Source organism: Arachis stenosperma, chromosome 1 (genome assembly GCF_014773155.1).
Source record: "Arachis stenosperma cultivar V10309 chromosome 1, arast.V10309.gnm1.PFL2, whole genome shotgun sequence".
Taxonomy (NCBI): domain Eukaryota; kingdom Viridiplantae; phylum Streptophyta; class Magnoliopsida; order Fabales; family Fabaceae; genus Arachis; species Arachis stenosperma.
The window spans coordinates 102811278-102825347 of NC_080377.1; the positions used below are offsets into that span (position 1 = coordinate 102811278).

Below are 14070 nucleotides of genomic sequence, written 5' to 3' on the forward strand. Positions count from 1 at the left end.
GATGTGAGCGGGATCTATTGCCACCGACCTCACATCTAAGCGCAAGCGGGACGAACCACTGCCCTTACGCCGACGCCGCTACCTCGACAGGCGGGATCCAACCTCGACCCCTGCCGGGCGCATAGCGTTTCATAATCTCAATATAAGACAGTAGTCCGGTGGTTTTTCAGAAAAACATTTTTAACACATCAATCAAGTTCAATATCTTACTTCGAAATCATTCTTGGCCCATTTACTTTTAAATAACAACTGTATTCAATTCACATCTTAGCAAGAATCACTTTTCAAAACGAAGTCACTTTCCACATCTTTTCAACACTTCCAAACAATCACAAAACCATGCCAAATTCAAAATCTCTTTGAAAAGACTCAAAATCATTCATTTCTAAATCAAGATTTAGTCGTAAAATTCCTCAATAGAGTCTCAAGACTTCAGGGGAGAATAACCTAACTCATTTCTTAAATTCCTTGGAAACCTTCGAAACTTTAACTTCTTGAGTTGAATAAATAAAATAGAGTTTAAACCAAAACCAAATCGTGTTTCCAATTATTCTGAACCAATTTCAAAACCAACAAAACTTAAGCCAAAACCAAATCATTTTTAAACCGAAAACCAATTTCAGTTTTATTCTTAAATTTGTTACCAAATGCTCGGAAAGTGTTTCAATTTTAATAAATCAAAGTTTCAGAAAATACTTCAAGCTCTTTCTAAAATGTCGTAAAGTGAAATAGATCAATTGAAAACCAGGTTTATTTTCAATCCATTAAAACCCCTCCAAAATCTGTTTACTTAAATCAATTTTCAAAACATAAAAAGTTTCATATTTAAATGGATTTTTAAGACATAATTCCTTTCTTAATAATTACATCCAAAATATAAAAATTTCTTAATAAGGTAAGTTAAAACATAATTTATTTATCAAACATTTAATTCAAAGCATATTTCATTATTTTCAAAATAATGTTCCAATCAAAATCTTAGATTTTATAGAAATTTCCACAGCATCTCTCTTAAAACTTGGACTTTGCCACCCTGTCTTGGTCCCAACCAAACCAATCCTCAACTCTTTCCAACAGGTTCAAGACCAACTCAGTTTCCAATAAAACAAAAACTCAAACTTTTAGATTATCAAAAATCATTCAAATCAACCAATCCAACAATCTCCAATTTATCAAAATCAGACATTGTTTCAATCAAACAGGCAACCATATTCTTTCAAGATAAAATTAGACAATTCATAAGACTCACATAATCACCAAAATTACATTTTGCACATCATATCTATTTATAACAATTTCCACTTTAAAATAAATCAGTTTGTATAAAAAGCCCCTACCTTGACTCGTCGAAACCATAAACCAAAACGCGTTAACGAAACCTTTTAGCTCAACCCGAAATCAACAGTAATCACAACTCAGTCTCTGATCACTTTCGCAGTACGCACAACAATGTAAAACCGGCATTCAACATACAGAACTTGAACCTACGTTACCAAACCTCAGAGTTTATAACCAAACATAATAGAATGCTAATGCAGGGGTTTCCGTAATGTAAGTACTTACCGAACAAAGAAAACGAAACAGCAGCGATAGCTGAACCGGTTTACCGGCAGCCCGGGCAACCACCTTGAGCGGCAGTGGCGACCAGAACTCCGGTGACAGCGACTATAACAACAGGCAGTGATGACAGCTCTCGAAAACTCAAAAGGAATGAAGACTAACTTAAACTCTTACCGACAGAATTTTTTGGCGACGGCAGAAACAGCCAAAAGCTTCGGCGGTGGTCCCGAAAGTCACAAAACCACTCTCGACGGTCAGAATCACAAGGATGGAGCTTCCTTCTTTGGCAGCAACAACTGCAGCGGCCAGAACCCTTTTCTGACGGTGGCAGTTCCGATGAAGGAGCGCCGGCGATGCAAACACGGCTGGGCACGGACAGCGGTGACAAAAACAGCGAGGAACGACGGATCTAATGGCACTCGAGCTCCCTCTCTCCTTTGCGAACGGCGATGGCATCTGGCGGTGGGGAGGACGAACGGCGGCGGCGAGCATGGACGACGACGACCCAGGCTTGTCGGACGGCGACTGGGCAGCGCGGTTCCGTCCTCCTGGTCTGGCTCGCGCGCGCCTCTCTCTCTCTCTCTGGGTCCCTCCGCAAACGCTTTCTCTCTCCTCGGTTCTGACCTGCAATAGCGGCTCATGACAGATCGGCGGTGACGGTGACGGCTCAGAGAAGCGGCCTTCATCCAAGGCTTGACGACGGCGCGACAGCGGTGAGTCCCCGCGGCTCTGGTGTGACTCCATCCTCACTTCTTTTCCCTTCCCTTCTTCCCGTGCCCCACTTCTCTCCCCTTCCCTTTCTTTTCTTCTTTCTTTCTTTTCCTTCATTGCAGCATTGTTGCTGTTGAGTGCGTGTGTTTGATGAAGGGGGAAATGGGTCACGGGTAATGGATTTCAGGGTTAGGGTTTTTATTTTCAAAAATTAGGGTTAGGGACATTTTAGTAATTTCAAATGAAAATAGGGAGAATATAGTAATTAGACATGAATTTTAACCCAATAATAATAATGTATAAAAATACTCTTTGCTCATCAATTTCGCAAATTATTTTTAAAAAAATGTCCAAATCAAATAGTTAGAAATAACATACTTATTTTCTTCATTTTTCAAAATAGCAGTGTTAATATTTAAAATGTTATTTATTTAATCCAAATCATATAAAATCTTTATTTTTTCACAACTACCAACTTTACAATTTAAATATAGAAAATAATTCAATAATTATAAAATTAGATAAAACTCTAATTTTGAATAGACAAACCTCAATTTTTGAATCTGTAAAACTTTAAATTGTAAATAGTAAAATAATTCATAATTATAGAGTTTGGATAAAATCTTAATTTATTTCAAATTCAATTAATCAAAATTGCCTCAATTTATTTTTAATAAATTGATTTTCTAAAAATAAAACTGTAAATAAATATATAATTTGATATTAGTTCAAAATAGGACTTTTCAAAAGTCCTGGGTCTTACAGAAAGTATAGCATTTAAGGCATTAGAATGTGAAAACAAAGTAAAAGAAAAGAACAAATTAAGGTTGCAACTTGTACCTGAAAGGAGCTTTTGAAGAGTAGCACAAGCTTCCTTCCACGCTTTTCAAGGATACAAACTTATTTAATTTAGGTTGTTTCAATTACAAACACAACATGGAAGTCAATTATTGTCCTATGCAAGAATTTAGCCATATACTCGACCATTAAAAAAATTCTCATCATCAGATTGCACAAATAGTTATAGATTCAAAGAAAAAAAAAGCACAAATTATTGTCCTATGCAATGAATATGAAAGTAAAAGAACTAAACCACAATGTCAAGCTACTAATAATAATGAATAACTGACCTCTGCCAAAGATCAGACCAACCTGCTTCATGGTAAGTGTATGTCAAGTTTGGTGAAATTGAATATGAGTGCAATTGGAATCAAAACAAAATCAGAACAGTATTGCCAAAGAAACAGTTACATACTAAATCAATCTTAAAATTAAAATAAAATTACAATAGCATTTCCAAATAACCAGTTATTAAATCAACATCAGAACAGCATTATACCAAATCAACATTAAAATCACGCGATAGCAAAGTAACTCGTAGGGTAAAGCTCACCAGGACAATGGCGAGTCGCAGCAAAAACAGAATGGTGATCCAGATGCCAACGGCGGCACACAGCTCAACAATGACGGCGACGGTGAACCCAACCCCGCCAGCGACGGCTTGGCAGCAACAGAGGCAACCTCCCCTTCCCTCATCGTGTTTCTCTCTCTATGCGAACCCTTTCTCTCTCTTCGAGCTCCTTAGTGGGGGTAGTGATGGGAGGTGCGACGGCGACGACGAGCTCGACGGTCAGGACCTTCAGTGGTGGTGATGGAGTCTGATGAGCAGATAATTTATACGCTTTTTGGCATTGTTTGTACATAGTTTTTAGTAAAATTTAGTTAGTTTTTAGTATATTTTTATTAGTTTTTAAGAAAAATTCACATTTATGGACTTTACTATGAGTTTGTGTGTTTTTCTATAATTTCAGGTATTTTCTGGCTGAAATTGAGGGACCTGAGCAAAACTCTGATTCAGAGGCTGATAAAGGACTGCTGATGCTGTTGGATTCTGACCTCCCTGCACTCGAAATGAAATTTTTGGAGCTACAGAAGTCCAAATGGCGCGACCTTAATTGCGTTGGAAAGTAGACATCCAGGGCTTTCCAATAATATATAATAATACTTTGCCCGAGTTTAGACGATGCAAACTAGCATTTAACGCCAACTTTCTGCCCTATTCTGGCGTTAAACGCCAGAAACAAGTTGCAAAGCAGAGTTAAACGCTAGAAACAAGTTACAAACTGGCGTTCAACTCCAACGAAGACCTCTACATGTGAAAGCTTCAATGCTCAGCCCAAGCACACACCAAGTGGGCCCGAAAGTGGATTTCTACATCATTTAGTCATCTCTGTACCCCTAGTGACTAGTCTAGTATAAATAGGACTTTTTACTATTGTATTTTCATCTTTGGATTATCTTTTGATCCTTTGATCATGTTTTGGGGGCTGGCCTCATGGCCATGCCTGGACCTTATTCTTATGTATTTTCAACAGTGGAGTTTCTACACACCATAGATTAAGGGTGTGGAGCTCTGCTGTTCCTCGAGTATTAATGCAATTACTACTATTTTCTATTCAATTCATGCTTATTCTTATTCTAAGATATTCACTCGCACTTCAACATAATGAATGTGATGATCTGTGAAAATCATCACCATTCTCACTTATGAACGCGTGCCTGACAAACACTTCCGTTCTACCTGTAAAAGCTAGAGTGTGTATCTCTTGGATTCCTGGTCCATGACGCATGGTTGCCTCTCCTGACAACAGAGCCATTCGGCCATTCGGCCATGCCTAGACCTTGTTCTTATGTATTTTCAACGGTGGAGTTTCTACACACCATAGATTAAGGTGTGGAGCTCTGCTGTACCTCGAGTATTAATGCAATTACTATTGTTCTTCTATTCAATTCCGCTTGTTTTTGTTCTAAGATATCACTTGTTCTTCAACTTGATGAATGTGATGATCCGTGACACTCATCATCATTCTCACCTATGAACGTGTGCCTGACAACCACCTCCGTTCTACCTTAGATTGGGTGAATATCTCTTGGATTCCTGATACACGATGCATGGTTGATCGCCTGACAACCGAGCGCTCGCCTGACAACCGAGCCAGCCATTCCGTGAGATCAGAGTCTTCGTGGTATAGGCTAGAACTGATGGCGGCATTCAAGAGAATCCGGAAGGTCTAACCTTGTCTGTGGTATTCTGAGTAGGATTCAATGATTGAATGACTGTGACGTGCTTTAAACTCCTGAAGGCGGGGCGTTAGTGACAGACGCAAAAGAATCACTGGATTCTATTCCGGCCTGATCGAGAACCGACAGATGGATAGCCGTGCCGTGACAGGGTACGTTGAACATTTCCACTGAGAGGATGGGAGGTAGCCACTGACAACGGTGAAACCCTTGCATAAGCTTGCCATGGAAAGGAGTAAGAAGGATTGGATGAAGACAGTAGGAAAGCAGAGAGACGGAAGGGACACAGCATCTTCATGCGCTTATCTGAAATTTCCACCAATGAATTACATAAGTATCTCTATCTTTATCTTTATGTTTTATTCGTATATCACCATATCCATTTGAGTTTGCCTGACTAAGATTTACAAGATGACCATAGCTTGCTTCATACCAACAATCTCCGTGGGATCGACCCTTACTCGCGTAAGGTTTATTACTTGGACGACCCAGTGCACTTGCTGGTTAGTTGTGCGAAGTTGTGTTTATGCCATGGTATTGAACACCAAGTTTTTGGGGTTCATTACCGGGGATTATGAGAGTTGTGAAAAGTATTGTTCACAATTTCGCGCACCAATGCCCTACATACAGCTTGTCATAGAAAGGGGTATGAAGGATTGGATGAAGGCAGTAGAAAAATAGAGATTCAAGAGGGATGAAGCATCTTGATAAACCACTATTTTATGGTTTATATTGTATTTAATTGAGTGGTTTTATCAAGCTTTTCGCCCACTTATTCATATGATTTGCATGTATTTACAATTCTTTTCTAAAAATATCCTATGATTAATAACTTGTTTCCTAAGGACCTTTTAGTTGTATATTTTTATCTTCCTTCGTACCATTCGATGCTGTGATCTGTGTGTTAAGTGTTTCAGGCTTCATAGGGCAGGAATGGCGTAAGGAATGAAGAGGAAGCATGCAAAAATGGAAGGAACACTAGAAATTGAGATGACCAGCGAGAAGTTACGCGATCGCATGGCTCACATGACCGCGCGAAATGGAAGAAATCAGAATGACGCGTTCGCGTGCCTGACGTGACCACGCAGATTGGAAGCCGCACGAATGACGCGAATGCGTGGACGGCAAGCAACTGTGGTACGAAAAACGCTGAGTGACGCGATCGCGTAGACGATGTGGACGCGTGACGTGCGCGATCTGCAAAATTACAAAAGTCGCTGGCAGAGATTCTGGGCCGCATTTCAACCCAGTTTTCGACCCAAAAATACAGATTAAAGTCAGGGAACATGCAGAGACTCAAGAGACGACTGACAATTCACTTTTCATAATTTAGATGTAGTTTTAGAGAGAGAGGTTCTCTCCTCTCTCTTATGATTTAGGATTAGGATTCCTCTTAAAGGATTTAGGATTTCAACTCTTCATCAGGTTCAATATTCCTTTTACTTTATATTTCTCTTTTATTTTCAGATACTTTAATGCTTGTATTACATATGTTGCTTATTTGGCTTATGAGCCATTCATGTTAGGATTTTCTTTATTTAATATAAATTGAGGTATTTCAGACTTATATGTTATGGATGCTTTAGCTTTATCCAATTTATTTTCATTCGAGTAAATTTTCTTCGCTTTTGGCTTTGGTTGATTAATTGGTAACTCTTGAGTTATCAAACTCATTGTTGATTGAAAATTGGAATTCTTCAAGAATTAATTCGAGTTCCAATAACTCTAGCCTTTCCCAAGGAAAGACTAGGACCTGAGGAATCAAAATTAATTCATCCACTTGACTTACCTTCATAGTAAGAAGTTGACTTAGTGGGAGAAGAATCCAATTCTCATCACAATTGATAAGGATAACCGGGATAGGACCTCCAGTTCTCATACCTTGCCAAAAGCTTTATCAGTTATTATTTTAACGACTTGTTATTTTACATTACTTGTTCAACCCTTTTCAAAACCCCAAAATATACTTTTCCATAACCAATAATAAATCATACTTCCCTGTAATTCCTTGAGATGACGACCCGAGGTTTGAATACTTCGGTTAATTATTTTTTATTGGGTTTGTTACTTGTGACAACCAAAACGTTTGTAAGAAAGGACTCTTGTTGGTTTAGAAGCTATACTTGCAACGGAAATTTATTCTGAATTCTAGACCACGCAAAAGTTCTCTCTTCAAAATGGCGCCGTTGCCGGAGAATTGCAAACGTGTGCCTTATTATTGGTTATTATAAATATTTTTCAAAAAAAATATATCTTATCTTATTTTTTTCAAAAATATCTTATCTTATCTTATCTTTTTCAAAATACTTTCTTTTTGTTAGTTTTTGTTTTTATTCTCTCACTACTATGAACTCTCACCCCTTTGGCTATGAGTCTGGTTACAACTATGTTGCAGGAAGAGGAAGCTATAACAGGAATATGCATCAAGGTCAAAGCAATCAAAGATGGACGGAGCCAAGAGGATCTGATCAACCCTTTAGGCGACAACACCTTCCAAGATATCATGGACGAAGACCATTCTATAGTGCATACCAAGATGATAGGTATGGTGGACCCCCTTGTAGTTACCAACAAGCCCCATCATATGCCAATGAACCACCTCCTCAACATAGCTTTGAACCACCACACTCACAAGCCCGCTTTCCGCCACTCACCTCCATATGACCCTAACCCATATCCACCATACCAACCACCCTATGAACTGTATGAACCATATGTAGAACCACCCCAATTCCACCCCAGTTACTCCCAAGAACCACCACTGCCAAGTTTTGGATTGACCCAAGAATCACAGGCTCGCCTCAAGGAATCAGTACATCAATTTCATGCAACCCTTCATCAACTGGAGCAAGCAATAAATCAATTACCTTACAGACGTTTGGACACTCAAGAAACCCTCATGGCTTCGTGTGGAGAATCTAATGAATAACGTAGCATGAAGGAGATACTAGAAACTCCAGTGGACAGTAAGGATCATGACTTTATACTAGAACAAGTGGAGGAAGCCGAAATTATTGAAGAAGAAGAAGTGGTCGAAGATTTAGCAGATTATGAGCCTCCATTGGAAAGTCCATTCATAGAGCCTCCTTCTAAGGTGTTTGATGTTGAAGTTGAGGAGGGTGTACAACCTCCAAGGCATCTCATGATTGAAGACTTTGAAGGGGATGATCAAGAGATGGATTCAATCATTAATGAATTCTTATCTACATTTGAATCCTCTCCTATTGGACTTGACATGGAGATTAAAGAAGAAGAAGCACAACCTCCCATACCCTTGGTGAACAATGAAGAAGAAATTGAATCAGAAGAAAGCTACCAAGAGGAAGAGGTTGAAATTAAAGAAGCTTGCAAAGAGGTGGAAGTTGTCAAAAAAGAACACAAAGGAGTGGAGCTTGCACGTTCATTAGAAACACCTCCCCCTAAGTTGCCATCATCCTTCACAATATTCAAGTGGGTAAAATTCATATCCCTTAGCTTTCTAATTCCACTTGAATATGGGCTACTGGAGATGGATGGTCAACTTAGAGCTCTTTGTGGCATTAAGAGTAAGAGGAAGATGGTCAGTGGTAAGAATTGTCCTGCAAGGTTCATTATGGTTGGAAGCTTTAAGTTTAAACGCAAAGGTTGGTGTAGAGCTCAACTGAATGGGTCTAAGAAGTTGTTTGGCCGCTTTAGTGAGAATTCAGACTGCTTACCACCCGGATGGAATCATGATAATCAACTTGAAGATGGGTGTAGAAACAAGATTTGGGATCCAGGAATATATGAGGATCAACTTTGGGAGCTCGAAACTTGTGGAGAACTTCATCAACGCTTGGTGAATTTACTTAGTATGGATAGAGCTTATTGGAAGACCAAGCATTGGTGGAAGTTTCGAGATGAGTTCAAGCACAAGCCACCATGACAAGGAGCTCGCCAAATGTCCAACTTAAGGACGATAACTAAAAGTGCTAGGTGGGAGACAACCCACCATGGTATGATCGTTCCTTTTTCAGTTTAAATTTTAGTCTGTTTTTGAATTTTTATTGAACCTGGAATCATGCATAGCATTCATATTAAGCATTGCATTCTGCATACTGCATTAAAAAAAAAGAGAAAAGGGCACGCGACGCGACAGCGTCGCCGACGCATTCGCGTCCCCTGTGGCTTAGGAAGTAAAGAGACTTTACAGAGAGTCACGCGAGAGCGTGAATGGAGGCGTGCCTTTGGCACAAATTAGTCCACGCGACCGTGTTGCTGACGCGTTCGCGTCAGTAGGAAAAATGCCTTCCACGCGTCTGCGTCACCCACGCGAACGCGTGCCTCAATATCGACGTAAAAAGTTTGTATGGCCGAAAGTTGAGCTAGAATTGGGCTGGACTCGTGCTAGAAGCACAAGCCCTGCCACGCGTACGCGTGCCCCACGCGTACGCGTGCCCCACGCGTCCGCATCATTTTTTCAAAATAGGCCATCCACGCGATCGCGTCAACCATGCGATCGCGTCACCCAAAGATTTGGCAATATGCATTTCAAACAGAGAGTTGCGCGACCGTGATGAGCGGATAATTTGTACGCTTTTTGGCATTGTTTTTAGTATGTTTTTAGTAGATTTAGTTAGTTTTTAGTATACTTTTTATTATTTTTTAGTTAAAATTCACTTTTCTGGACTTTACTATGAGTTTGTGTATTTTTCTGTGATTTCAGGTATTTTCTGGCTGAAATTGAGGGACCTGAGCAAAAATCTGATTCAGAGACTGAAAAGGACTGCAGATGCTATTGGATTCTGACCTCTCTGCACTCGAAGTAAATTTTCTGGAGCTACAGAAGCCCAATTAGCGCGCTCTCAACGACGTTGGAAAGTAGACATCCTGGGCTTTCCAGCAATATATGATAGTCCATACTTTTCCCAAGATTTGATGGCCAAAACCGGCGTTCAAAGTCACCTTCAGAATTCCCAGCGTTAAACGCCGGAACTGGCACCAAAGTGGGAGTTAAACGCCCAAACTGGCACAAAAGCTGGCGTTTAACTCCAAGAGAAGTCTCTACACGTAAATGCTTCAATGCTCAGCCCAAGCACACACCAAGTGGGCCCGGAAGTGGATTTTTATGTCATTTACTCATCTTTGTAATTCTTAAGCTACTAGTTCCCTATAAATAGGACCTCGTACTATTGTATTTTCATCTTTTGATCATGTTTTTATGATTGAACCCTCTTTGGGAGGCTGGCCTCATGGCCATGCCTAGACCTTGTTCTTATGTATTTTCAACGGTGGTGTTTCTACACACCATAGATTAAGGTGTGGAGCTCTGCTGTACCTCGAGTATTAATGCAATTACTATTGTTCTTCTATTCAATTCCGCTTGTTCTTGTTCCAAGATATCACTTGTTCTTCAACATGATGAATGTGATGATCCGTGACACTCATCATCATTCTCACCTATGAACGTGTGACTGACAACCACCTCCGTTCTACCTTAGATTGGGTGAATATCTCTTGGATTCCTGATACACGATGCATGGTTGATCGCCTGACAACCGAGCGCTCGCCTGACAACCGAGCCAGCCATTCCGTGAGATCAGAGTCTTCGGGGTATAGGCCAGAACTGATGGCGGCATTCAAGAGAATCCGGAAGGTCTAACCTTGTCTGTGGTATTCTGAGTAGGATTCAATGATTGAATGACTATGACGTGCTTCAAACTCGCGATTGTGGGGCGTTAGTGACAGACGCAAAAGAATCACTGGATTCTATTCCGACATGATCGAGAACCGACAGCTGGATAGCCGTGCCGTGACAGGGTGCGTTGAACATTTCCACTGAGAGGATGGGAGGTAGCCACTGACAACAGTGAAACCCTTGCATAAGCTTGCCATGGAAAGGAGTAAGAAGGATTGGATGAAGACAGTAGGAAAGCAGAGAGACGGAAGGGACAAAGCATCTCCATTCGCTTATCTGAAGTTCTCACCAATGAATTGCATAAGTATCTCTATCTTTATCTTTATGTTTTATTCATCATCTATACCCATTTGAGTCTGCCTGACTGAGATTTACAAGGTGACCATAGCTTGCTTCATACCAACAATCTCTGTGGGATCGACCCTTACTCGCGTAAGGTTTATTACTTGGATGACCCAGTACACTTGCTGGTTAGTTGTGCGAAGTTGTGATAAAGAGTTGAGATTGCAATGAGCGTACCATGTTGATGGCGCCATTGATGATCACAATTTCGTGCACCAAGTTTTTGGCGCCATTGCCGGGGATTGTTTCGAGTATGGACAACTGACGGTTCATCTTGTTGCTTAGATTAGGTATTTTTCAGAGTTCTTAAGAATGAATTCTAGTGTTTCAAGGTGATGATCTTATCATCACCAAAGCTGATTGATTCTCATCAATTTAGCTCTTGAATGCAATGTCCTGCTGAAGCTTGGCTATCCATGTCTAACTCCTTTAGACTAAAGCTTTAGACTAACATTGCATGATTCCTGGAATTCTCATTAAGAATTTTGATACCATCATTTTCTTTTTCCACTTAATTTTCGAAAAAAATCCAAAAAAATTACAAAATCATAAAAACCAAAAATATTTTATGTTTCTTGTTTGAGTCTAGTGTCTTATTTTAAGTTTGGTGTCTTGCATGCTTTGTTTATTTGATCTTGGTTCTATTTTCAAGTCAATAATACAGAGAACTGAAGATTCAGTACATGCAGCAGAGGAATTATACAGAAAAAGCTGGGCGTTCAAAACGCCCAGTGAAGAAGGACAGACTGGCGTTTAAACGCCAGCCAGGGTACCTGGTTGGGCGTTTAACGCCCAAAAAGGTAGTGCATTGGGCGTTAAACGCCAGAATGTGCACCATTCTGGGCGTTTAACGCCAGGATGGCACAAGAGGGAGGATTTTGTTTTCAAATCAATTTTTTTCATGTTTTCAAAGTTTTTCAAAATCAAATCTTTTTCAAATCAAATCTTTTCAATCAAATGTTTTCAAAATCAATTTCTTTCCTTTTTCAAAGATACTTGCTATCAATTAATGATTTGATTCAACATTTCAAGTATGTTACCTTTTCTGTTGAGGAAGGTTTAATGTTTGAATCATATCTTTTCTTGTTAGGCAAGTCATTAATTTTTAAAATCAAATCTTTTTAAAATTGTTTTCAAATCATATCATTTCAATCATATATTTTTAATCACATCTTTTTCAAAGAAGTTTTCAATCATATCTTTTTAAATCCTAATTTCAAAATCTTTTTCAAAAAATTACTTGATTTCTTTCCCACTCTTGGTTTTCGAAAATCAATTAAAGTTTTTCAAAATGTTTTTAAAATCTTTTTAATTTAATTTTTGAAATTTCTTCCCCTCTTCTTACATCCTTCTATTTATGGAGTACCACTCCTCCTCAATGCACATTTCAAACTCTATCTCACTAAGTTCGAATTCTTCTACCTCTTCCTTCTAATTTTCTTTTTCTCTGACACCTCAAGGAATCTCTATACTGTGACATAGAGGATTCCATATTTTCTTATTCTCTTCTCTTTCATATGAGCAGGAACAAAGATAAAGGCATTCTTGTTGAGGCTGACCCTGAACCTGAAAGGACCTTGAAGCGAAAGCTAAGAGAAGCTAAGGCACAACTCTCTGTAGAGGACCTAACAGAAATCTTCAAAGAAGAAGAACCCATGGCAGCCGAAAACAACAACAATGGCAACAATGCAAGGAAGGTGCTGGGTGACTTTACTGCACCTACTCCCGACTTCTATGGGAGAAGCATCTCTATCCCTGCCATTGGAGCAAACAACTTTGAGCTTAAGCCTCAATTAGTTTCTCTAATGCAACAGAATTGCAAGTTCCATGGACTTCCATTGGAAGATCCTCATCAGTTCTTAGCTGAATTCTTGCAAATCTGTGATACTGTCAAGACTAATGGGGTTGACCCTGAGGTCTACAGACTTATGCTATTCCCTTTTGCTGTAAGAGACAGAGCTAGGACATGGTTGGACTCACAACCTAAAGAAAGCCTGAACTCTTGGGAAAAGCTAGTCAATGCCTTCTTGGCAAAGTTCTTTCCACCTCAAAAATTGAGTAAGCTTAGAGTGGAAGTCCAAACCTTCAGACAGAAGGATGGAGAATCCCTCTATGAAGCTTGGGAAAGATACAAATAATTGATCAAAAAGTGTCCCTCTGACATGCTTTCTGAATGGAGCATCATAGGTATTTTCTATGATGGTGTATCTGAACTATCCAAGATGTCTTTAGATAGCTCTGCTAGAGGATCTCTTCATTTGAAGAAGACGCCTACAGAAGCTCAAGAGCTAATTGAAATGGTTGCAAATAACCAATTCATGTACACTTCTGAAAGGAATCCTGTGAACAATGGGACAAATCAGAAGAAAGGAGTTCTTGAGATTGATACTCTGAATGCCATATTGGCTCAGAACAAAATATTGACTCAGCAAGTCAATTTGATTTCTCAAAGTCTGTCTGGAATGCAAAATGCGCCAGGCATTACTAAGGATGCTTCATCTGAAGAAGAAGCTTATGATCCTGAGAACCCTTCAATGGAAGAGGTGAATTACATGGGAGAACCCTATGGAAACACCTATAATTCTTCATGGAGAAATCATCCAAATTTCTCATGGAAGGATCAAGAGAGACCTCAACAAGGTTTCAATAACAATAATGGTGAAAGGAACAGGTTTAGCAATGGCAAGCCTTTTCCATCATCTTCTCAGCAACAGACATAG

General features: G+C 39.6%; 1 non-coding gene across 1 annotated transcript; it reads right to left on the reverse strand.

The window, feature by feature from the left end:
• Nucleotides 1-13410: 13410 nt before the first annotated feature.
• On the reverse strand, nt 13411-13518 carry LOC130947941 (small nucleolar RNA R71). The gene has a single exon (XR_009072872.1). It is a non-coding gene; the product is annotated as a small nucleolar RNA R71 (small nucleolar RNA).
• Between the last annotated feature and the right edge of the window lie 552 nt (nt 13519-14070).